The sequence below is a fragment of the Pongo pygmaeus genome, chromosome 3 (genome assembly GCF_028885625.2).
Source record: "Pongo pygmaeus isolate AG05252 chromosome 3, NHGRI_mPonPyg2-v2.0_pri, whole genome shotgun sequence".
Lineage (NCBI taxonomy): Eukaryota > Metazoa > Chordata > Mammalia > Primates > Hominidae > Pongo > Pongo pygmaeus.
In genome coordinates this window covers 61982391-62007208 of record NC_072376.2, presented here as the reverse complement: position 1 = coordinate 62007208, position 24818 = coordinate 61982391, and the positions used below count along the sequence as shown (strand labels likewise).

The following is a 24818-nucleotide window of genomic DNA, read 5'->3' as shown; positions in this document are numbered from 1 at the left end:
TTCCTTTTTTGTTCCCTCAACTAATTTTCTTTTTAATTTTCATGTTATTTTAATAAAAAGTATTAAACCAAAAGAGTAAGTATTCCTGTACTCCATGTTTTGTCTTTGTAGTCTTCAAAATAAACGTTCTCAGTAGTGACATGAAGGCTTCTCTCACAGGTCGCTGATGAACAGGTTTCAGGTTTGGCACTATTTTGGTGACCTTGGTCTTACAGGTTTGGTTTACAGTATGTGTCAGTGTTGCAGATCTAATTAGATTTGAGGATGATGACTCGCACTAACATTCACAAGGAAATGAAATGTATAACCTACTATGCCGATTTACTAATTTGTAATCAAAATCAAATAGGAGCCTGGAGCTCTTGCCTGCTGCCTGCAGAAGCACCCTGAACACCTTACTTCACTAAAGAAAATGGGCAAGAGTAAACAGATTATCTGAAGGTGGCTTGGTGGCATGAATTAGAATACATTGTTCTATTTATATGATATACTCCTAATGCCATCAGACCATGCAGGTCTGCAACATCAAGTATTCAGAAAGCTAGCCACTACTTTCTTTCCCGGAGGGCACCCATGTGAGTATTACCAAACATTGCCCTTCAGATTCTGGTTCAGTTTGCATGTTTTCCATACACAATTAGAAACATTTATCTCATAGACATTGTTAAGACTGTCAGTATGATTGGAGCTGCTGCCTTGGGAATATATTCTATCCTTTTTGATAGAGATTCTTTTTCTCACAAATCTATAGATTTGGTCTCACAGTACGCATGGGGGGTCTTCTTATCCATTATTTCTTGACCAGTTTTTGAAATTTGAAGAGATTTCTGAGGTGACTTGCTTATTCTTTTGCCTAGAGGCGTATTTTTTTCTTAATTGCATATAAAAACATTATTTACTAAAATGTTTTGCATATTATTCACATTTTAAACTCTTCTGCATTACAAAATGGAAAACATTTTACAAAAAAATCTGTCAATATATACTTATTTAGAACATCAGAAATAATTTTTGAATTGATATGTCAGTTGTAATTTTATAAATGATATTACATAATGAGCGAAACCACTGTCCCTTATTGTTATGGTTGTTGGTCTTCTCAAACAATTTAAAAATTAATTTTCTATAATTTCTTTGGGGTTATGAAAAGCTGATCCACGCAAATAGGAACTCTTGCAAATCCTTTTCAATTTAATTCTAATCACACACTGATTCCAAATAGTAACTCACTAAAATAAAATGACCAAGCTCCAGAAACAGGAAAATGCAAAGAATCTTACCATACAATAATATTTTTAATCGAGATTTTTCCCAAATCACATTATCTGATATTTAAAAATTAAAGAGAACATTAAGCAGATAATTTTATTCATGTGCAATTCATGCTAAAGCAGATTCGAGTGTGAATTCTGTTTCAAAGGTACTTGTAACTTCAAATTTCTCTGTTTTTGTTATCTCAAAAGCAGCATCATTATGATAATTGTTTCATTTGTACTGTTGGTACGTGCACTCTTTTATTTAAATATATCAACAACAAAATTTTTAAGTGCTATAAGGTTTACATTTTAAAATAGACTAAACTGGAACTACCAATATTGTATAAAACAATAGTGGCTGAAATAAGACTTTCTTAAAAAATAAATTTATAAATCATTCTATGTAAATATTACTAGCATAACAATTTGGACATAAACTTTACCAAAATCCGTAATAAGGACCTGAACATTTAAGACTACTGTTAACATTTCTTATACTTTACTATTTCAAGGTTAGTTTTCCCTCAAAATTTCTGAAAACAAATACTGAGATTTCTATGTTTTATAATTTGTTATTATCACAAAGTTTTCATTTCTTGAAATTTAATTTAATATATGTATGATAACCATTAAATTTTTGCTTTCTTTGTTCAAATTAATCACTGTGAATGTTTCAAAAGCAAAATTTTAAAAAGCATAAGGTTCGCAAGTAATAAGAAACACCATTTTGTTGAAAATGTTATTAGATTTCTTGAAGTAAACAAATTGTAAGCATTAAAAAAATCACTGACCTTTAATTATATGAAAATTAACCTTTTTTATTTTGATCCCGCAGTTACAAGTAAAATTTTGAAGAAATCACTAACAAATTTGACTCACACAAATAATTTTAGAAAAATATTTATTATGAGTGTTAATACTTTATGTGAGTTTAACACATTTTAAGTCAAAATAAAATAAAGTTGGCAATAACTGCAATATTGTCAACTCTGCTCTGAATATAAAAAGCAAAATAATTAAGTTGTATGGAAAAGTATTAATGTGAAAAGTAGGAATAAAAAACTTCACAATGATAACACAAGAGGACCTGTATTTGGGAAAAAATCTACAATAAAAATAATGACACATGCAAAATATAAATTTAATACTTTTGAAATTCAAATCTATAGGCAACACACAAGAACTGAAGACACTTTAGTGTATTTAATTTTATCAAAAAAACATTTATTTTGCATAAGGAATTGTTATATGCTATATGAAATTAAAATAAATCTGTAAGAAAATGAGAAAAAGAAATTATGAACATCCCAACGCAAAACAAATATTTTCTGGTTGTTAACCTCTTAGACTATCTTGCACCTATTTGTTATTAAAAGAAAGATATCAGTGTACTGATTTTTATTTGATAATAAGAAGAGATCAAAGATAGATAGATCCTAATATTTATTGAGCACTTAATTTGACATTTATGTTTTAAAAACTTTTATAAATATTATAGATGCTGTTTAAATTTAGGTAAATATACTTTAAGAAAAAGGCTTAGAGATGGAAAGTAAATTGGCATGCTTATTTTTCAATAGTAACTGCTTAACCTTTAAATCTATGTTCAACAAGATACTATTATCTTCTCAGAATATTCTATTCTACTGATAGTACATATTAATTGATACAGAAAATTAAAACACACACACACACACATATACACAAGAAAGCCAATTTATCATTTCTAGTTGACATTTTGGCTGAAATTTGGGATTATTTATTCTTGCTGCTGTTAATTTTATATACAATCAAAACTTAAACCTATAAATATTTATCTTCTAAATAACAAAATTAAATCCTAAAAACTGCATCAGCAACTTATTCTTACTTTTTATTTTTTTATTTTATTTTCATTTTATTTTTATTTTATTTTTATTATTTTTATTTTATTTTTAACAGACAACTATTAAAAATCAGCCTATGTAACTGCTGAAGTATTTTTAAAAAGGTAATGTGAATAAATCTTTCTGCTTAATGAATGATAGATTGAGCTATAAGATGAAAAAATATAAAGTACTGATGCAATCCATTAATACACTGATATTTGTGACTGTGATTGGTTCTCATTAAAAGTGTCCGGGTTTAAAAAATGTTAAAATAAAGTTTATTTAGAAAACTGGTGGTATAAACTGGAGGGAAGACATTCATGGAAAGGTATCTCCTCACTTTTCTCCCTCTGTCATATAGTTGAAGCTGACATATGGACACTTTTTGTTCTCACATGCCCATGGGCACTAATTTCGTGAATTCTATAGACCCAGAGTAGAGATTGTTTTATTGTCTGTTTTGCATAATAACGTTCTAAATCTAATGTTACCAGTAAAGTTCTCTGTCACACAATAATTATCAATATTTATTACTAAAGCAAGTTCTTGAACATACTGTAATTTAAGCATGGAAAGTTGAATAAGAATCTAATATAATTTATATTCATAATAAAAGTACTAGCAAAGTGGTAATAATACTGATTTGGGGGAATATAGGAAGTAACATCAATTTAAACTTTTTGCAACACCAGTATTCAGCCTCTCAGTTTGCCAACAGTATTCTATCTGCTAGCTGCCTTTAGTTTAGGCACAAAGTTCTGATAATCATAATCAATCATACATTTCAAAACCTTTAAGATATTCATATTGGAAAACACAGTATAATTCTATTTGTTAAGGGTGCTGTGAAATAATCAAAATCATGAAATATATTCCTATCAGAATGAAAATGCTAGTTAGACAACTGTTTTATTCTAATAATATCAGGTACATTTAATTATGCCTCTCCAATCTCCTACCTTTGGAAAATAATAATTAGAAAGGTATGCTTATTATAATACTTAGTAAGTGTGATTCTGGTAAATAATTTTTCACACACTTGATATCCACTTTTGATCCATCCACCTTTTTCCATAATAAGTTCTAAATATAAGTCCTTTAAAGCATGAAAGATAGTTTTTGACCACTATAAAGAATGACTATGTTTGTCTTGTCCCATGGTTTTAATCCCTTGGTAACAATATAAACAGTTTATATAACATATTGTATTTAGAGGTTATCACAAGTTTCATGGTAATTATGTGAATAGTAGGGCGGCTTACCCAATTATATTTCTATGACTAAATATCTCTAAAGCTATATGGCAGAACTGTCCTATACAGTAACATATAGAAAATTATCTGAGGACTCTGGGGCTTCAAAAAAAATTTGGGATAATCAGTGATAAAATCTATCCCTGAATATTGTATGAGCAAAACTGTACTCATGTTAAAAATGTTTTATGAGATATATATCATATAACATATGCCAGAAAACAATCATATTATACATATATAATTAAGCTATATTCTTGGTAGACTTTTATACAAAGAAGTGGTAATTAAAGAGAGTTAAAGGTAAAGGTGTTTGTACCCAATACAGCATTAATATATAAAAATTAAATTACAGTAATACTCAAAGTTGGAAATATGATTTGGGATAAATCTTGCATCCTCATCATTTCTGCTAAAATTTATATCCCAAGATACATTTTTCACTGCTGTACTCATCTAGAATAATTTTTTTATATTATGATTTTTTCCTTATATATAGTGCTAAAAACTTTTTCTTCTTATTAAAAACTAATGGTGCCTCCCAATAAAACACCCAAGTTTCAAACATATATGCCTTTTCTATAAATTATAAGTGAAAGTCATGCTCAGTCATACTTGACACTAAGAGAAACCAAACAGGCAGGTGACAAGACAGAAACTAAAGAATAAAAGGTTTCATCTTTTTCTTGATCGTCACTGACTGATAAACCCACGTTAACTCCCAGAAGATAACTTAATGGAGAAAAAAACAAAATCTCTGTTTCTTCATAATCTCTCAATCCCTCTATATGAGTTTCAAAAACTTAATTCAGTCGAAATATTAGGTTGGTACAAATGTAATTGCGGTTTTATATTTAAGTCTAAACTCAGTGGCTACATTTTATGGTGCTGGAAGAAAACTACCTAATAGAGCTATATTATAGCTCTATTAGAACAATGTCCTAAGGAGATGGAATGAAAATACAAATAATGCAGAAAGTGCATTAAAATTACTGTAATAACAAGTGCAAACACTTGGTGAATGCCAAGCTTCAACTATTACCATGAGGCTTAGGTTAAATACAGATCCTCTACTTAACAGATATCTATTTTTGATCACGTTTTTAAAATGAGAATTTAAAGTTGATGATTAGACTATTTTCCAAAATTCTTCAATAGGCACATTGCCACTCCCATTACCAAGATTCCCAGTGAAAACTGATGACCCATGTGTGTATGTATATATGTATGTATGTATGTATGTATGTATGTATCCAATATTTCCCTCCACAAACTTGAACTCAACTTCAGTAGCATATTACGGGATTGTATCAGTCCAGTAAACTTAACTGAAAACGCTCAGTACTGTACAAAGAGTATTTAGTGATTATATTTTTAAAGTCTCAAAATATGTAGAAATATATATGTCAAAGTTATATCAAAATTATGTCAATCTTATCAGCATTTCATTTATATTGAGTTTACAGAAAAACTTACAAGGCACCCGGTTTTCTCTGAAGATATATATCACATGAGCAATGACCATAATATACCTACGTTTAACCTATTTTACTACATTAACATTGCTTTGACCAGCTGATTTGTAAACTATCAATAAGAGTTATATTGGAGGAATTTAACACATTTAATAGAGATGATACATTAGTAAATGTCTGGTATTCATATTTTTAAACATTTAAATATGGCATAAAACTTTCAGCATCTTACACTGAAACCCTTTTGTTCTTGCCTGTGTAAAGGGGCATAAATTTAGGATGGAATAAATTTAGAAAAATCTATAATCATTTAATCTGTGTGGCAACAGGCGGGATAAAATTAGTTCTTTCAGAAAGGTAGTTATACTATTTTATAACACTGGCAGTTCCAAGCCTTCTTGGATATTATGCGAATGTGAAAGAAATATACTTTCAGAATGCATAAGTAAATACTTTGCTACAGACATTATCTGAAGATTTAGAAAACAGTCACATATATTTTATAAACATGTGCCCTCAGTGTAAAGCATGTTTAATTCAAATGATTGCTAGTGCTACATTTTTTCAATGGCATCGTGTGTGTCTCTAAATTCATTAAAATGTTTGCTGTATGGCTGTAACTTTTAAATTGCTAAATAATGACATTAAAGTAAGACCTAATAGGATTTTTTTCAGAGTAGTTAAGCTCAGTTCTCTGCCACGGTAAAATCTATGACAAAACACAATGAAAGGAGCAAGAGATGGGAGATGAGCAGATTAGACTGAAGAACCAGTTCTTTCCTGAAACGGTGCAACAAAGCAGGTGCCTAAGTCTTTGCCGTTCTGCCTGTGAAATGGGCAGCCCATTTGTCTCTGTTCACTTTAAAGCTATTTTTTCAGATGCATGACTGATTGCAAAGTTTTAAAATTTTTGTAGGAAGGCAGATTCTCTCCTGATGTTATTGTTAGCATAATATATCAATGTAAGGATTTTTTAAAGTGGCTTTTGAAGAATTTCGTCTTTGTCTCTGAAGGTAAAATGAATGTGACCAGATCACACCAGATCTAAATTTCATGAAATTTTGGGGAAGAAGGAACATCAATTCACAAGAATGACTAAAACGTTTTATTAACTTTTGCCTTCAATTTAAGCTGCAGTAAATTATTTGAAGAAATAAGTGTATTTAGCTATCTTAACTTTGCAAAACACAAATTCAGTTGCATTTAGAATGCTAAAAAGTATTCAAAATGATGTTTGCTTACTTTCAAATGCAAGTTTTTATACTTTTAAGCTATAACGCAATAATTAGACTTTTATTATGGCAGAAGGCATTGTTTTTCATGGTGTTGTGAGTCACCACAATATATAACCAAAGGACCAGTTGACATTTCTGACATGAATGAATCATCCTGTACTCTAATATGCACAAAAACTATTTTCAAATGCTTTATGAATGAAAAAGAAGCCTAAAGAATTGAAGTTTCTACAGATATATTCCAATCATATTTCAGTAGACACAAAATTTTTTCCAAATATGACAGTAAAACCAGTGTCTCCCCTAAAGTGAGCTCCATACACATTTATTTGGCCTCTTTGTGATTACATTGGGATAAATGAGTGTTATGCAGGTTCCAGTATAGTTTTCCACTGCTCCATCTGCTGGATATGTCTACATCTCCTGCACCAAAGTGGTAACCTCTGAAAAGTAACATGAACTAATTCAGCAGGTGGCTTCAAAAGGCTCAAGCACGTTGCTTGGAAACTTACTATGACTTCTAAATTTTCGTTTCACTAAAAACTTCCTACTTCACCGTAAGAAAAAAAAAAAATAATAATGAACCTATAACTATTACTAAAATAGTATGGCACGGAAGATACGTTTCCCAGTAGGTGATACGTTACAAACAAGAAGGCACTGGGCAATTCATTGCAGGTTTGCACACCGCTCCGATCTTACTGATTTTGGCATTTATCTAAGAGGTTTCAGAGTCGTTCACCTAATCTAGAAATGGAAATCGTATGCATAAAAGTTTTAAAGAGATTTTTAAGCGTGTCTGTTATTAAGCACATAAATATCACAAAAGGAAATCATGCCTCTCCAAACACGATTTACCAAGGATCTGGGAGCCCTTAGCATTTTCCCCCGCAGCGTCTTTGCAGGCAGCTCCCGAGTTGCGCTCTCCGACGAGGCAGCCCCACTTTTCCTCCTTCTCCCAGTCACAGAGGGGACAACGTGCAGCTGCCGCCACCGGCCAGGCCTCTGTCACCGCTGCCGCCGCCACCGCTGCTTCAAAACCATAGTTGCTACTGCAGAGAAAGGGTTACTCCTCTCTTGGAGTCAAGTGGCTGCAAACTTCACCTGCTTTTCATGTACCTTCTCCTGCAAACTTGTACGTCCTTCCGTGCAGAAGGAGCAAGGAAAACCATTACCAGCATCACAGGGAACATCATAATGAAGGACACCCCCGGAAGGCAAGACCTGCGAGTTATTCCGAAATGCGATCTTAATCCAGATGGGAACCACCGCTGCCAGCAGATCCTCCCCCCCGCCCCACCCTCCTCTCGGTTCCCATCAGCGACCGGAGCCCACGCTGCCAGGGAGGGCGGCTGCAGCAGCCGCTGGCATGTGCGAGGTGGAGGTAAAGTTTGACAAATGATGACCACTCTGGGAAGGTGAAGAATCTAGGCAGCCAAAAATCCGCGCGGGGTGTGCTAGGGAAGAAGGCGCGCCGGGAAGCGCCACGTACCTTGCTGGGGTGCCAGGTGTGGAGGCTGAGGAGAGAGTCGGTGGAGGTGGCGGGGCGAGAGTCCAGCCCTGGCCGCGGGCTCCCTCCCGGGGCGAGCGGAGCCGCCGGGCGCAGGGCCGAGCGGTCGCCGCCGCGCCCGGGCGCAGGGCCGAGCGGCCGCCGCCTCGCCAAAGGCGCTGGCAACGCCACTCACTTGGCCCGGGGAAGTTGGGCAGCCTCCGCCGCGGCCTCAGCACCCGGCGAGAGCAACACTTTTAGTTTGGACTTTCCAGCTCCAGTCCAGGCAAATCCACACTCACGCACACACGCGCGCACGCGGACAGCCTCTCAGAGGCGCGCGAGCCAGCCTCGGTGGCTCTCTGGTCGCGTCTTGCTCTCTCCCTCGCTCTTACTGGCGCGGAGGTTATTGTTTTATTTATTTATTTCCTCCTCCCGGGTCCATCCCCCCTCCCCGCGCCTCCTTCTCCGGCTTCCCCCCCCCCCCCCCGCCGCCGCCGCCGCCGCCGCCGCCGCCGCCGCCGCCGCCGCCGCCGCCGCCGCCGCCTCCTCCGCCGCCGCCGCCGCCTCCGCCTCCTCCGCCTCCGCCTCCTCCTCTTCCTCCTCCGCCTCCTCCTCCTCCTCCTCCTCCTCCTCCTCCTCGGTCTGCGGGACCGGCCGCGGCGGTAGCTCCAGCTGCAGCGTGGCGGGGCTGAGCGGCGGGACCCGGCGGGGGCGCACCAGGTGGGGGCGCTCCGGGTCGGGGCGCTCCGGGCGGGGGCGCGGGGCCGGGCGGGCGGGGGCGCGGGGCCGGGCGGGCGGGGGCGCCGGGGCTGCCTCCTTGGCTGAGGTGAGGGAATGTGGGGGAGGCGAGGGGAGGACGCTGCCGCCTGCCGCACTGTGCTGTGCCGGGGGCACCCAGCCGGGTGCTGCCGGGGAGAAGCGGGGCGAACCCCGCGCCGCAGCCGAGGAACTGCGCGAGGGGCGGCCGGCTCGGCGCGCCCGGACCCGGCTCCCTCTTCCGCCGGCCAGGCGAGAAGGCTCAGTCGCCTCCTAGCCACCGCCACCCCGCTTCTTTTCCTGCTCTCCCCGGGGGCTCCCCACAGCCCCTCGGGGACGCTCGGACGCGCGCCGCCACCGTTTATCCACGGAAGACAGGGGTTTGCATTTGTGAATGGTTGTTTCAGCGCTACGCGGTTAGGCTGCCTCCACTTTCCAGCCGCCGCTGCCCCGACTCTCGGGAAAGGTGCAGCCACCGCCGGGTGGGGCGGGCTCAGGCCTCCGGGGCAATGAAGTGGGAGTCTGCGGACCACGGCCCCCGGCGCGAGTTGGGGTGCCTACGTGACACTCCAGACCCACCTACAAGAGCCAGGGCGGCAGTGGCTCTGCTGCTACCATTCTCCCCCAAAATGAGCTCTAAAAGGGCAGTTGACCGCTGTTGCCACGGTCTTTCAGTCACGGCCTACCGGGCTCCTAAACCTGCGGGAGACGCGATCTGAAAGCCGGCCGCCCTCCCCCACCCCAGTTACCCAAAGGCCGGGCTGGAAAGAGCCCGGGGCAGAGACCCGGAGACCGGTGGGCGGCTCTCTGCTGCCTGCCCCGCTTCCCAGCGGCTTCTCCAACGCCAACCCTTCCAGGCTTCCCGTTAGGTAAACCTGTTCTGGCTTTTTTTTTTTTTTTTTTGTCCTTTGGTTTGCTATTTATTTTTAGGAATTCATGATTTCAGTCACGAAAGGGGGAAAACTTAAAAGGAAGTAAGTCTACAATATCTGCATAAATACAGCCAGTTAACTAAGCAGCATCACAAAGGCTGCAATGTAAATCTCACGCCTTGGATTTGGAGGCAGGTTGCTTTCCTCAGCGTTTTGCCCGCCGAAGTCCTCACAGCCTTGGACTGCATTGTACAAGGTGTATAGATACAGGAAGATGGTGACACTGGAGTGCTTGCCCTGATCCGTCACAGTATGCTTATGTATGTAAACGGTGCTTTCCTTTCTATCCAAACCTTCCAATTTCCCTGAAATTTATTCATTAGATATGCATTTCTTAGTCTTCTGGATCTTTTCTCAGAAATCCACCGTTAGGGGTACAAATACTACTTAAGGAGCCGGTTTTACATACTTTACATTTTCCTCGACATCCCGAGTAAGCCCGCCAGAGGTCAGACGGGGAACAGGTGAGGTCAGAAAATGGGAGAAGGTGGAAAAAAAAATGTTTATCTTTTAGGTGGAAAAACAATGTTTATCTTTTCAGCATGTTCTAGTTCTCTTGCCCCAGCATAATAATGTGTACTTGCCATTTTCAAAGAAAGGAAACAGGAAATGCCCATTTCTGGACCTGTAACTACTCCCGTACTCATGAAACACCGGCTTATTACTGAGAAAAACGGCCACCCATAATTCAATTTAAGACCTTTATTGAATGGAGGAATCTAGAGATAATACCCAAAAGGCAGTAAAGTGCCTTACTGGTCAGCTGAGTGGCGGACATGAAGATGTGCCCGTCTCTGATGACATCTGTGCCAGTGAGATAGTAAGAGTTTCACTCAAAATCTGAAAGAACCACGTGCACTTTTAAAGCCAAAGCTTTGGAAGCACATGTATTTCTCCAGAATTATTGTCCCCTGCTCCAGAGGTAGGCAGCCTCTAACATAGGGAAGTACCTATCTGATAATGATAGCTTCGATTATGTTTTACATAGAACGTTTTCTGTATACACACACACATATACACGCACACACACACATATGTGAATCTAACACACATACACACATATGCATGCACACATATATACATACGTATCTAACACACATACATACATACACACATATACAGGCACACACACATATATACATATGTATCTAACATATATACGTACATGTCTATATATACACACACACATACACACACGTATTCCCCACCCCACCACCATAGTTTGAACAACTCTTAAAACAGCATACTTTTTCTAATTTTCTCTTAGGGAATGCAACTGTTCTCCTTGTCCCTCCTCCCCATTTCCCCACAGACTTGCACCCAATATGCTTCTCTTCTCCAGTGTCCAGAGGTAGCAGTGTTCACTGAGTTTTGCAATCCACATTATGATGGCTGTATTCACTCTTACTAGAGAAACACACATTTGATGCTGGGAATGATACTGACTCTAGATGCAGCAAACATCATTGTCACAGTTATTAGATGGAGAAAAGATGAAACCAGGAATTGATTTCATCATCATAGTAAAGAACTGACTATTGTATAATGTCTATTTTCTGGAAACATCATCTGTTTCAATGATTGTGTTTATGTTTGTACCCACAGCCTAAGGCCTGATTCATAGAAATTTAAAAATATGTGTAGGATGAATTAAAATTACGAATACATAAACAGGGTGGATAGCCTATTTCTTTGTTAAGGTCACTGAATCAGAAGGAAAATGATATTAAACATAGGTAGTTAAGGGATAACTTAATGTTTTCAGAGGTTATTGTCAGAAATACCAAAAATATACTATCTTTATGTAGAATATAAAAATGTATAACTGCACCGAATTGATTAAATTTATTTAAAAATATGATTTAATTTCTTACTAAAGGGATGGAAAATAAAAGGACATAGAAAGGTTCTGCAGGGGACAGAGGGATGAAAGTTGTGACTGTAAGGGAAGGAAGCTGCAATGCTGGTAGAGGAGGGGCACGATAAGAAGATAAGAAACATGGAGAGAAAGAAAAGTATGAGAATCCCTTGATTTCTGGCCAAGAACATCAGCAGTCATCAGAAAATCCCTCTTAAACCCTGCTTAATATCCTGAATTTGTGAAAATTTGCCTAAACAGTTAAGTTGTTTGTGTTACCACTGATAGAGCTACGTCATACAGGAGAGTGAAACCAAACCAATAATTCTCACTTCCACAGTCAAGAACTTCACTTTTCCCACTTTTTCATAAAAGGCACACTGAGTCATGAATGTATATGGTACAATAATTTTAGTTCAATTTTTTAAAATTTATGAATGCATGTTGGCAAGTCACATAACTCCATCTTGTCCAGAGTCCCTACTTGTAATTTGCAACCGGTGATCTATTTATTTGTGTTTTCGTGTACATATGTATGTGTATGCAGACATATTATCAACATCTAACCGAAGGCACTGCAGTGTGTACATCTAGGTTACACATATGGAAACTGAAGCTCAAAAATAAAAATAAAAAATCTGTATTATTTGTCCCTGCTGGTAAAAAATATGTAAGCATTGCAATTTTGAATACCTAGGGTTAATACTAAACCATTTGCACGTTAGAAAATGACTACCAAAAAAAAAAATCATTTAAAAAGGTGTTCTTGGCTGGGCACGGTGGCTCAAGCCTGTAATCCCAACACTTTGGGAGGCTGAGGAGGGCGAATCACGAGATCAGGAGATTGAGATCATTCTGGCTAACACGGTGAAACCCCGTCTCTACTAAAAATACAAAAAAAATTAGCTGGTCCTGGTGGCCGGCGCCTGTAGTCCCAGTTACTCGGGTTGCAGTGAGCCGAGATCACGCCACTGCAGTCCAGCCTGGGGGACAGAGTGAGACTCCGTCTCAAAAACAAACAAACAAAAAACAAAACAAAAAAATGATGTTCTTGATCTGTAATGTGTTTCGTCTCTTGCTTCTCCAAATTCTTCAGCATTTATCATTATGGTGAATCTAAAAAAAAAATCACTAACATAATATACTCATTTTTGATACATATTTCCACTTTATAAAACATAGATTTTCTAACTCTCCTATGTTCACTTTGCTTGTTAGAGTATACCCTCCACCACCATCCCCATCTCAGCTTTTTTTTTTCCTACATCTGACATATCCAGTATGTACGTTCAGGACATTGGAACAAAGACAGGAAGACTTTAGACAAGCTCTTCAATTATATCTGAAGTCAGGGAGAAAGAAGGGCAGTAGATTAGCTGTTAGGGAATTTAAGGTTGTAGAAATTCTGGGCAGTGAAAAAGTTAATTTGCCAGAGGGACAGCACCATTTTCCTTTATCTGTGTGAAGACAAATAGAATCTGTGTGCCAAGTGTGACTGTCACCAATCTCTTCCTTCCTATCCCACGAAAGGGCCTCATTTGATTCTTTCTTATTTTCTTCCTTCCAATGCAGGATCCTTGCAAATCCTGTTCCCTGTGCTAAGACCGCACCAATTTCCTCCACTATTCAGCTAAGGTAACTCTTATTCATCTCCAAGCTCCAGGTAAAGGCATATCGTAAGATAACAAACACTTCCGTGATTGGTTCTGGGACCCTATATTCGTTTTCATGACACTTACAGTTTTCCAATAGATTATACCAGACTACTTGTAATTCCATAGGTCTGAGATATTGTATTTAATGGGTATATTTTCTCCAGCACTGGAATATTTCCATGAGGGGATTTTTGATTGTATCTTCAGCATTCAGGGCAGTGCCTGACACAGAGTAGTTGTCAAAAGTACATACTTGTTAAATGAATATAGGAAGGAAAAATCAATACATTTCAGGCAGGCTGTATTCTGGATAGTGGAATGCTAGACAATTGGGATATGGTAGCGTTAAAAAAAAAAGACAAACTACTTAATTTTATCCAAGTTGATTCTTTCTTCACCATTATTATGAAAACCCTTGGTGTTTTTTGAAGATCTATGGTCTATGAAGCTACTGTCAAGGTAAGAAGAGAGACTTTGTGCTGTATAAATTGCAACTTGTTTTTTGATAGCTGCATTTAAAAATTGGATTAGTGTGAACGTTATAGTTAGGAATATTTTGGCATTAAACATGAGTGAAAACCTTAAGTTTAAATCATTTGAGATAGCCTTGATTTTACAATTCAGGGAGTTAGTGGTATCATTTTCACTGAGGATACTACAAAAGTCCTGTACTCTCAAATGCAGTTTACACACTGATAAATTCATGAGTATTCAAACATAAAATGAAGGATCTATATACTTTGAAACGTTAGTTAATTTTTATTTTCTCTTTTTGATATGGAGTTCCTCACATGCATTTTAAATAACATATTTATCAAAATATTGTTTAAACATTATTTCTCCCTTACATGTGGTGATATTTTATTTAGCAAAAAATAAAGCCAATTTCAAAATGTTCTCCTTCGTTGATAGAGGGATCAAACATGCTAACATTAATCATGCCAAGAGCTAACCAATGTCTTTGTAAAAGGTGAAGTTTCTCAGAGCTTTTGAGATAACCTTTCAAAAAATTACTTTTAATATTTGTTTCTACTACAATAATTTTAAGACTAAGATTTTGAAAGCTGTGAAGGAGAGATGAATAGAGAAATCAAACTCGATAAAGAATTGAAATCTCACAAGTGCATCCCTGTTACCCAGAGCCCAACATAGGGTTCTCAGCTTGTAATTTAAGTACATTTTAATCTATCTTATAAAAGAACAAACACCAGGAGTTTGAGGGTGGGAAGAAGGGGAAAGAAAGAAAATAACATGTTATTTTATGCTGTATTCTATTGTCTTAGTCCACTCAGACTGCTATAATAACAAGATGCTGTAGATTGGGTAAGAAAATTATTTGTTACCATTCTAGAGGCTAAGAAGTCCAAGATCAAGACACCAGCAGATTCAGTGCCCAGGGAGGACCTGTTCCTCCTAGACAGCGCCTTTTTACTGCATCCTGACAGGGTAGAGGGAGGAAACAAGCTCCCTCAGGCCCCTTTGATAATGGCACCAATCCCTTTTAGGAGGACTCTGCCCTCATGACCTAATCATCTCAAGACTGCATTGGGGATTAGGTTTCAACTTATGAATTTGGGGCTGGGGGGGACACAAACATTCAGCTCATAGCATCTATGAGCCAAACAAACACGGAAATTTTCCAGGGCCAGGGCAAGGGTGAAGTTAGTAAAGCACTCTCAGGCAGAAACTTTAAGTGAGTTGAAGGAGAGGTAGCGCCAATAATTGAGTTGGGTAATATTTACATGCAATATTTTCTAAATTGTGGCAAAATATTCATAACATACATGTTACTGTTTTATCCATTTTAAAGTCTACAGTTCAGTGGCATTAAGTAATTCACGTTATTGTGCAACTATTACCACCATCCATCTCTAGACATTTTCATCTTCCCAAACTGAAACTCTGCATAGTTTAAACAATTTGCCCCCATTCATTCCTTCTTCTAGCCCCCAACCCCCACTATTCCACTGTATCTATGAATTTAACTACCCTAGGAAACTCATTTAAGTATAATCATATGGTATTTGTCATTTTGTGACTATCTTGTTTTCACATAGTAAAATGTCTTCAAGGTTCATCCATACTGTAGCATATATTAGAATTTCCTTTTTTTCCCCTAAGGCTGAATAATGTTTCCTTGGATGTATATACCACATTTTGTTTATCCATTTACCCACTGATGGACACTTGGATGGATTCCACATTTTGGCTATTGTGAATAATGCTGCTATGAACTTGAGTGTACAAATATTTGTTCAAGTCCCTGCTTTCAGTTTTTTTGGGTATAAACTCAAAGTGGAGTTGCTGGATCATACGGTAATTCTGTTTAATTTTTGAGGAAGCACCATACTGTTTTCTATAGAGGCTGTACTGCTTAGTGGCCCTGCTTTGCCACTAGCAGGGCACAAGAGTTCCAGTTTCTCTACATTCTCAGTGTCATTTGTTATTTTCTGTTTGATTTTAACCATTCTAAGGGGTATGAAGTGGTATCTCATTGTGGTTTTAATTTGCGTTTCTCTAATAATAGTACTGTTGAGCATCCTTTCATGTCCTTATTGGCCATTTGGATAATATCCTCTTTGGAGAAATGTCTGTTCAATTTCTTGGCCCATATTTTAATTGGGTTGTTTGTTTTTTTTGTGTGTTTGCTTTTGAGATGGAGGAGTTTTTAAATATATACTGGATATTAACCCTTTATCAGATATATGAGTTTCAAATATTTTCTCACATTTCGTGGTTGCTGTTTCACTTTATTATTAGAGTTCTTTGATGCACAAAAGTTTTTATTTTGATGTCATTCAATTTATCTATTTTTAATGCAATACATTTTTAAAAACAAGAATTAATTCAAAAACCGTGATGAACAAAACATCCAAATTTTAAATACAGATAGATCAGTATTACTGATTTTGTCTTTGCCTCAGGCTCCAATATGGCTAAGCACAGCAATGCTGTATGCATTTTCTACACTATGCATCATGAAACATAAGAAGTCCTGTGGATTCTAACACTTCTAGTATCACAAGTAGATAAATCATATAAAAAGATTCTAGAGATGTTCTGTGTTGTGCAATGAATAGCACCTGATTAATGTAAGGTCACAATTCTCTTTGTTTGCATTTTCTGTATTTTCAGGAGAGGATAAAAGGCAAAATTCAGGTCTACACTTGCAGTTTGCTTTTCTGAATAAATATGATTATTCTTGTTAGAAAGAAAATGGTCTCATCTCTTGATGAGAATTATAACTGGAAATGGTGCCCCAGGAGAGTTGCCTAAGGGTGGGGGTAGGTAGGCTGCAAAGTCAGTGAAAACCTATCTTCTGTATATTGTTGTGCCTAAAGCTTTTACTAACCCAAAGAAATCATGTTTTTATGTTATATAGGGAAATCACAAATCAAGAAGTCTGTAAATGTTCTAAAAGCTCACAGAAAGTTTCCTGTATTAATAGATTTAACACATGTCATTTAAATTTTCCAAATGTCAGCATATGGCACTCTAAAGATTCCTTCTATCTTAATCACTAGTGACTTTATGTAGATTTACCTTGCTGAACAGAGCCCAGGCATTTCACATTGTTCTACAACTGTGTACCTCTACTTTTGTCAAATGTAAACCGGAAGCTAGATGAATGTTCTTTATAGTGTTTCCTATTGTCAACACTGAGACCTTCTTTCTTAAATTGTTGGTTCAATGTTTGACTTTGTTTTGAAGCATGTATTTAAGAAAGTATTTAAAAATCATGAAGTTCATGCTTTTAACATCCTTAGAAATCAGTCCTCAAGGACCATTGCACCACTTGTCAATCTAGGGGACATTGCCATGTGACAACAAAGAGGCACCATGGAAGTTGCTTGTAAACTGCTTTTGAATTGAAGCAGTTTACTTTTTCAGTAAATGAGAACAGAGGATTTTTTTTTAATAAAATGAGATTCGATTTTTTACAGCTATCTGAGTCTTTTTAACTGCTTTCTTTAAACATGCGTAGTAAAACTTTCATGTGAATTTCATTAAGCTTCAAGGTCATTCAGGAAAAAATGATAAGCATATCAATGACAGAAGTGTTTTGCATGTAATGCAGGTGTTTGCCTATCAAATGGATTCATTAAGACAGAAGATCATTTATTCATTTTCTGTTATTACTATTATAATATTTAGAAAGAAATCTTAATATGCCATATATTCTCTCACTGTTTTTCGTAAGAGCATATCTACCATACAATAAATAAATGCCTTCATATCACTATTGTTATTTTTAATTTCAGTGAATTAGAAACAAAATAGTCTATAATTCCTTCAACTGATTTTAATTACATCTGAATGTCCAGGATTTTTCCATTAATATGGATATATATATATATATATATATATATATATATATATATATATAATTGAAGGTTGGACTTTATATTGGAAAGATATTTTTACAAGTATATTAAAATTGTAGAAATTCACAATCTTCCCTTATTGTGTTTTTATAATATATATTCGAAATTTTAATTGAAACTAATGTTCACAGTGAAGAAAAACATTTGAAAAGTAAAATAATCTTAAAAGTTTTTTTATTAAATTCATCCACTTGTTAGTCCAAGAATTTAAGTTTTTACTTGATTATTTTTATGTGCTCATCTCGTGAAAAAGTATCTTTTAACAACACTTAATTATATGTATTAATATACTGTAATATTGATTAAAATTCTGTTCTACAGACGTCAATATATTGACTTTTTAAATACTTGAGAATTTCAGATATTATTTACTGGTATAATTTACTAGGGTTTCATGGTGATCATGAAAAGAGAAGACTTTCTTCGAGTAAATAAATAATTATAGTTTCAATAAATTTGTAGTATGCTGTCCACACTGTACTGTTTACAATCTATTTGTTAGTTGGTATGCCTTGCTGATGGTGGGTGTGACTATCTGTGCAATTCTGAAGATGCATGGCTAGCAGAAAAAATGTCTACATTGTAGAAAACAAAATCACTTTGTCAGAATAATGAATAATTACAAAAATTACATTTTGCATTGAAGTAATTTGATGTGATATTTTTCCAAAACAAAAGGGTAGCTACAGTAGTGTCTGGATTAGCTAGAATTCTCCAGAATAGCTGTGTATAATTAATTAAATTTTTGATTAAGAGTTAATTGGCACAGCTGTTGTTTCAATTGTTCATTAATTTTCTGTAAGTGTACAGTAGTTTCTCCCTTAGTAAATAAAGGATAGTAAACATTCTTAGCAAGATGATTTCTAGTCGAATTTGTTCATTATTTAAGCATAAATTGTTCTTGTACTGTGTCATGAAATGCTTTGAACGTTGTAAATACAAAGATGAATACATCTTAACTTCGTAACTGTTGGTATCACACATTTGGAAACCCATCAGAGATGTTGAGGATGACTGTGCTACATACAGTAGCCAAAACAGGCATTACCAACTTTTAAAAAATCATTGACAATCTCATAGGTAAAAAGGATATTTATTATAATTTAATATTAATGTATTTTATTAGCGTTAGCTTGTTCATTTTTCATCATTTAAAGTTCATTTGTGGTGCTCATATTGTGAGCTGTCATTTCATATCCATTGCTCATTTTTTGGTTATACTGTTAGTTTCTTCCTAGTAATATGTGAAAGCTTTTTATATATTAGACTTGGATTATGGTGACTTCTTTGCCTTGCGTGTTTGTTATTAAAAACCTAGTCAAACTTATCGTTGTTTTCTTTTCTGGCCTTTGAATGTTGTATTACACATAGAGAACCTTTCTTTGTCCTAACATTTTATATTATTTTCCCAAAATTCCTGTCACCTTTTGTAAGATTCATTTCTTTTATATTCAAATATTTAGTTTTTATGGTACAAGGTGGCATTAAGGATCAAACTTATTTTTTTCCCCTGGAATTTTCCCACTGGTTTGAAGTGTCCCTTAAATTATCTTATGAATTTTGCCTGCTTCTGGATTTCTGGTTGGTTAAATTGATCTGACTTTCTATACACATCCTATTATTTCCTGATTTAGTTATTATTTTATCATTTTATCAACATTAAAATTTGCTTTACTACAAAAACAAATATTGCTTCTCTTCTAATCCCAATTCCAAGTAATTTGCTTCATCTGAGCTGCTACAAGTAATGCATAACCGTCTGAAATGAGGTCTGGAATATTATGGGGATCCCAAAAGAAAACTGGCTTGAGGCAGCTTCTCCTGACAGTTGGGCAAACATGTAAAGAACTGAATCAAAGATCAAGGTCAACACCTAGTAATTTGCAGATTCTTGGCGGGGTTTATACAGCAGAGACTTTCAAAAACCCACAGGGAAGATCAATATTGGCCCCAGGTTAGCATGTTGAGCTTCTCCTATTATCAAGAAAATAAAAAAATAGTGGAACCATGGGCAGATTACTGTATCACTTGAGACTGAAGATGTACAGAGGGCACATGCAGAGCCCCTTTCATCAGTTGTCCCAAACATGGATTGATGTCTTACCTACTTCACATCATTCTTTATTACCTTTGTGACTGCTGACCCTCAATGTAAACACAAATCCACACCTAAGCCCCCATGCCTTGAGAAAAAAAGAAAATTGCTGCATGTTTAAAAGGCCGTGTGTCAGTTTCCTATGGCTTCTGGAACAAATTACCATGAACTATATGATAAAACAACCCAATGTTATCCTTTTATGGTTCTAAAACTTAGAAGTCTGAAATGGCTCTTAGAGGGCTAAAACCAAGAAGAGAGCAGAGCTACACTTCCAGAGCCTCTAGGGTGGAATCTGTTTCCTTGCTCTTTCCAACTTCTTGATGCCACCTGCGTTTTTTGACTCATGACATCCTCCTCCATTTTCAAAACCAGCCATGGAGCACCCACTAGTCTCTCTTTCTCTTTCTGTCTCTCCGTCTCTCCCTTCCACCCCAACCTCTTTGCTTCTGTTCTCACACCACCTTCTCTCCCTATGCTTCTATTTTCACATCACCATCCCTGACTAACTCTTCCTGCATCCTTCCTATAAGGAACTTTACTAATCGTCAGGCATACTCAGATGACCCAGGATCTTGAACTTAATCATATATGCAAAGTCTCTTTTGCATGTAAGGCAACATTCACAGGTTCCTGGGATTAGGATGTGGATATCTTTGGGGGACATTATTCAACCTACCATAGATAGGCCAACAAAAGAAGTTCAGTCACAAGATGCAAAACTGAAATACAGCTCATAGAGGAATGAGGTGAAAACTTCAATAAAAATAGGAGTAATTGAGGAAACAGGAGCAGTAGAAATGTACACACATACACACACACTAACACAAACATAGACTTTTTTTTTAATTAAACAACTAAGAATATTTGGAAGGAAAGAAAATCACATATATTGAAAAGAGAATTATAAACAGAAAATGGAAACTATAAGCAATTGTCAAATGGAAAAAGCAAGAAATAAAAATAGTAATATCAGAAATTAAGAATTCCTTCAATAAAATATCAGTGATGTCAAAAATAGTTAATAGTAATCATTCAAACTAACAAAGAAAGATGGTAAAAGAAGGTAAAAAAATGACCTGAACAGCCAAGAGCTGGGGGACAATACCAATGGTCTAATATACCATGAGTATAGTTCCAGAAGGAGTAGAAAGAGAGAATGGGACAGAAGAAATGTTTGAAGAGAAAATAGCTGAAAATTTTTGGAAAGCAATGAAAGATGTCAAATCACAGATTCATAATACTCAAAGAAGATAAATACCCCCACTGTCCCACACACATATGTATTCACACCCAGATACACCAAAAGTAAACAGTAAATTTCGAATGCACTCAAAGAAAAGAGACAAAGAGGACTACAGGAGAACAAAGAGAACTAAGCATTCTCCATAGTTCCATTAGTGGTTATGAGTGACTATGCACCCATCAGAAACCCAATGCTGAAAGAAAGAATACAGAGACAAAAAGAGGACAAACTGATGATTCAGCTTACGTTAAGTTCAAAAGCAGGTAGAACTAATCTATGTTGATAGAAGTAGAAGTGTGATGTCTTTCAGGGTATTGATTTATAGCAAGCACAGGGAACTCTCAGGGGTACTGGAAGTATTTTTCTGTCCTTATTTTGTACTTGAATTTGCCCACTTTTTTTTTGTAAATTTGGATGACTTTTTCTTCCTTCAGATTTATATATTTTGTATGTTAGTCTTTTACAAAATTATGTATTGAAATATAGTCTTCAACCTATTCTTGTAACTCTTTTCAACTTTTTTCAATGTATAGTGATTCTTAAGAAAGCTCTGCTTATCGTATTACATTTTTTCACCTTAAATTTAAGAGGTATAAAATAAGTAAATTGTGTAAATAAGATATGACTGAATTAAAATTGAATAAATGTAAAAGGGAAAAAAGCCTAAGAAATATCAAGATCTCAATATAAATAAAAACAAGAAAAATTAATACACACTTTAAATTCTAATTGTAATCTAAATAGTCTGTTTCAAATTGACACAGTAAGCTGTTGAATTTGTGTTGAAGAGTAAATATCTAGTATTAACAATGTAATTTATGCAAACAGAAGACTGTTGAGCAGAGATATGCCTTACCATATGTGAAAAAAGTGCAAACCCCAGTAATCATGTCACTATGCTGTTGGCATAGACTTAGCCAAAGGTGAGTGGAGAGAACAGAGTTCAGAAACAGATTTCAGAATCAATAAATTTCAATACATGAAAAAGAAGGTATTGCAATTCGGCAGGAAATTATTGGCTAATTTAATACTTGTGGCTGGCACAAGTGACTATTTGTTTGAAAGAAATTTATATAAAAGCCTACTCTACATCATATGAAAACATATTGCAGGTAAATTAAGCCTTTCAATATAAAATAAAATCGCAGAAATGTTGGGAAATTTTAGGAGACCAAACAAATAAACTAGAGATTAGGGAATCTCTTAAAACATGTTAGGAAGGCCTGGCGCCATGGCTTACACCTGTAATCCCAGCACTTTGAGAGGCCCAGGCAGGCGGATCACGAGGTCAGGAGATCAAGATTATCCTGGCTAACATGGTGAAACCCCGTCTCTACTAAAAATACAAAAAGTTAGCTGGGCATGGTGGCAGGTGCCTGTAGTCCCAGCTACTCAGGAGGCTGAGGCAGAAGAATGGTGTGAACCCGGGAGGCGGAGCTTGCAGTGAGCTGAGATCATGTCACTGCACTCTAGCCTGGTTCCAGAGCAAGGCTCCGTCTCAAAAAAAAAAAAAAAAAAAAAAAAAAAAAAAAAGGAAAATTGTTGGCTATAATGAAACTATCAAAATTTTGTTCTATTAAACATAAAATTATAGGCAAGACACATTATAAGTATAGTCAAAGGAAAACTATAGATTGGGAAAGTATTTACAATGCACATACTTGACATATGTACAATACTTATATTATCTCTCATATTCATTAGTGCTACCTTATTTCATGACATGATTTCAGTGGATATAAATTACATTGTGTTTTATGTAACCCCTAGAGACTGTAATGTGAATAGAAGCAGGGTTAGGCTCACAGGAGTTGTTCACTACCACAACCCTACTGCAAAGAGTTCCTACATGTTCATATGAGAAAGAAAGCCTTATAGAAAAGTTTGCAGAGGGTCTTTGACAGATCACATATGGAAGAGACAACCAAATACACACTAAACACAAAAATATTGTGGGACTCATTAGTAGACATTTTTTAATTGTATTAAAAGAATAACAGGGTAACTCTGTACAGGTTACCAAAAATAAAATAATAATCAGAACTGGCACCAATAGGTACAAAGGGTGAACGCACACATGTGTACATAACTGGTGAAAGATGATTTCGTAGAGCTTTTTTTGGAATATAATATGGCAATTTTATTTGATATTTATATCATATATATATGTTTATATCACAAACAAAGACTTCTGTAGCACAATAAGAAGATTCCAGGAAATCTACAGGTTTATTTGCATTTATTTATTGGTATGGTAAAAATCTAGGACAGGGATCACTAACACTAATGCTACAATACAATTTTATGAGGATAAATCTAGAAATGAGCTAAAGCACTAGTAAGTAGGGAAGCTGTTGACAAAATTACGGAACATTCATCCCACGGAAATGTGAAGTCTTTGCAAGGATGAGTTAAACGTTTATGAGTTGTCTTGAGAAGAGTTTATCATACAATTCTAAGTGAGAAAATCAAATTGCAGTAATGTATATATAATATAAGCTCAATTTAATACACAGAGAAGGGAAATACTTTTGTAGAAATTTTCACTTGAGTGTATGAACAAAGAGAGAATTTGGGTTAATGGAAAGAGCAAGGAGACACCACAAAAAAAGGAGATGATAAAAAAATGCTATATTAAAAATGCCAAGACAAAAAGCAAACTCATTAAAGATAAAATAAAAAACAATATGTGTATATATGCATATATTTATTTCTCTCTTATGAAAAGGTTATTGCTGGTTATGTCTACTAATTGAAAATTTCAAGTGATTTTGACTTTCCTCTTACATTTTGCTATATTGTTTGAAGTATTTATAAAAAGCATGAATTATTTATATAATCAGAAAGAAACAAGGAAACATTTTTATTTAAAAAAGAAAATGTGTAATCCATGTGTAATATGTAAATTTGTATGACTCAGAATAAGTTAATCATTGTAATAGCCTACTTCTATTATTTGTCACATCAGAGAGCTTCATGCATTGGTAATTCCCTATCTACAACTATCTAGCTGTCTTTCTATCTCTGAGACATTCCAGGCTTTGCTTATTATGAGGGTAAACAGGTCCTATCACAGCAATTTCCCAGGACATACCTTGAAGCCACTGCGCACTTGATTACCAGATACTGGGCCACATAGAATAAATGGTGCTGCTCTGCAATCTTCTGCTTCTAGTTTCTGATGCTTTCTTTCTTTGGTTTCATTGAATGCAGTTGCTCTGCCAGTACTGACCTCCCCTAGTAACCCCAGTCCTGTTCTCTTTCATGTAGTGAACAAGTCATTATTCTTTAAGTAATATTGTGCAATAGGAT

General features: G+C 36.3%; 2 long non-coding RNA genes across 29 annotated transcripts in view; one reads left to right on the top strand and one right to left on the bottom strand.

Annotated features, from left to right (window-relative positions):
- Positions 1-8947, bottom strand: part of LOC134739534 (uncharacterized) — a 148828-nt gene extending 139881 nt beyond the window's left edge. Inside the window, exon 1 of the long non-coding RNA XR_010126314.1 lies at positions 8580-8947. This is a non-coding gene — a long non-coding RNA (uncharacterized LOC134739534). The remainder of the gene's footprint in view (positions 1-8579) is intronic.
- Positions 8396-24818, top strand: part of LOC129034777 (uncharacterized) — a 62528-nt gene continuing 46105 nt past the window's right edge. For 3 of the 28 annotated variants that reach the window (XR_010126223.1, XR_010126221.1, XR_010126227.1), the window contains exons 1-2: positions 8396-8471; positions 13698-13760. This is a non-coding gene — a long non-coding RNA (uncharacterized LOC129034777). The other 25 variants (XR_010126238.1, XR_010126235.1, XR_010126233.1 and 22 more) reach the window with 20 other exon arrangements.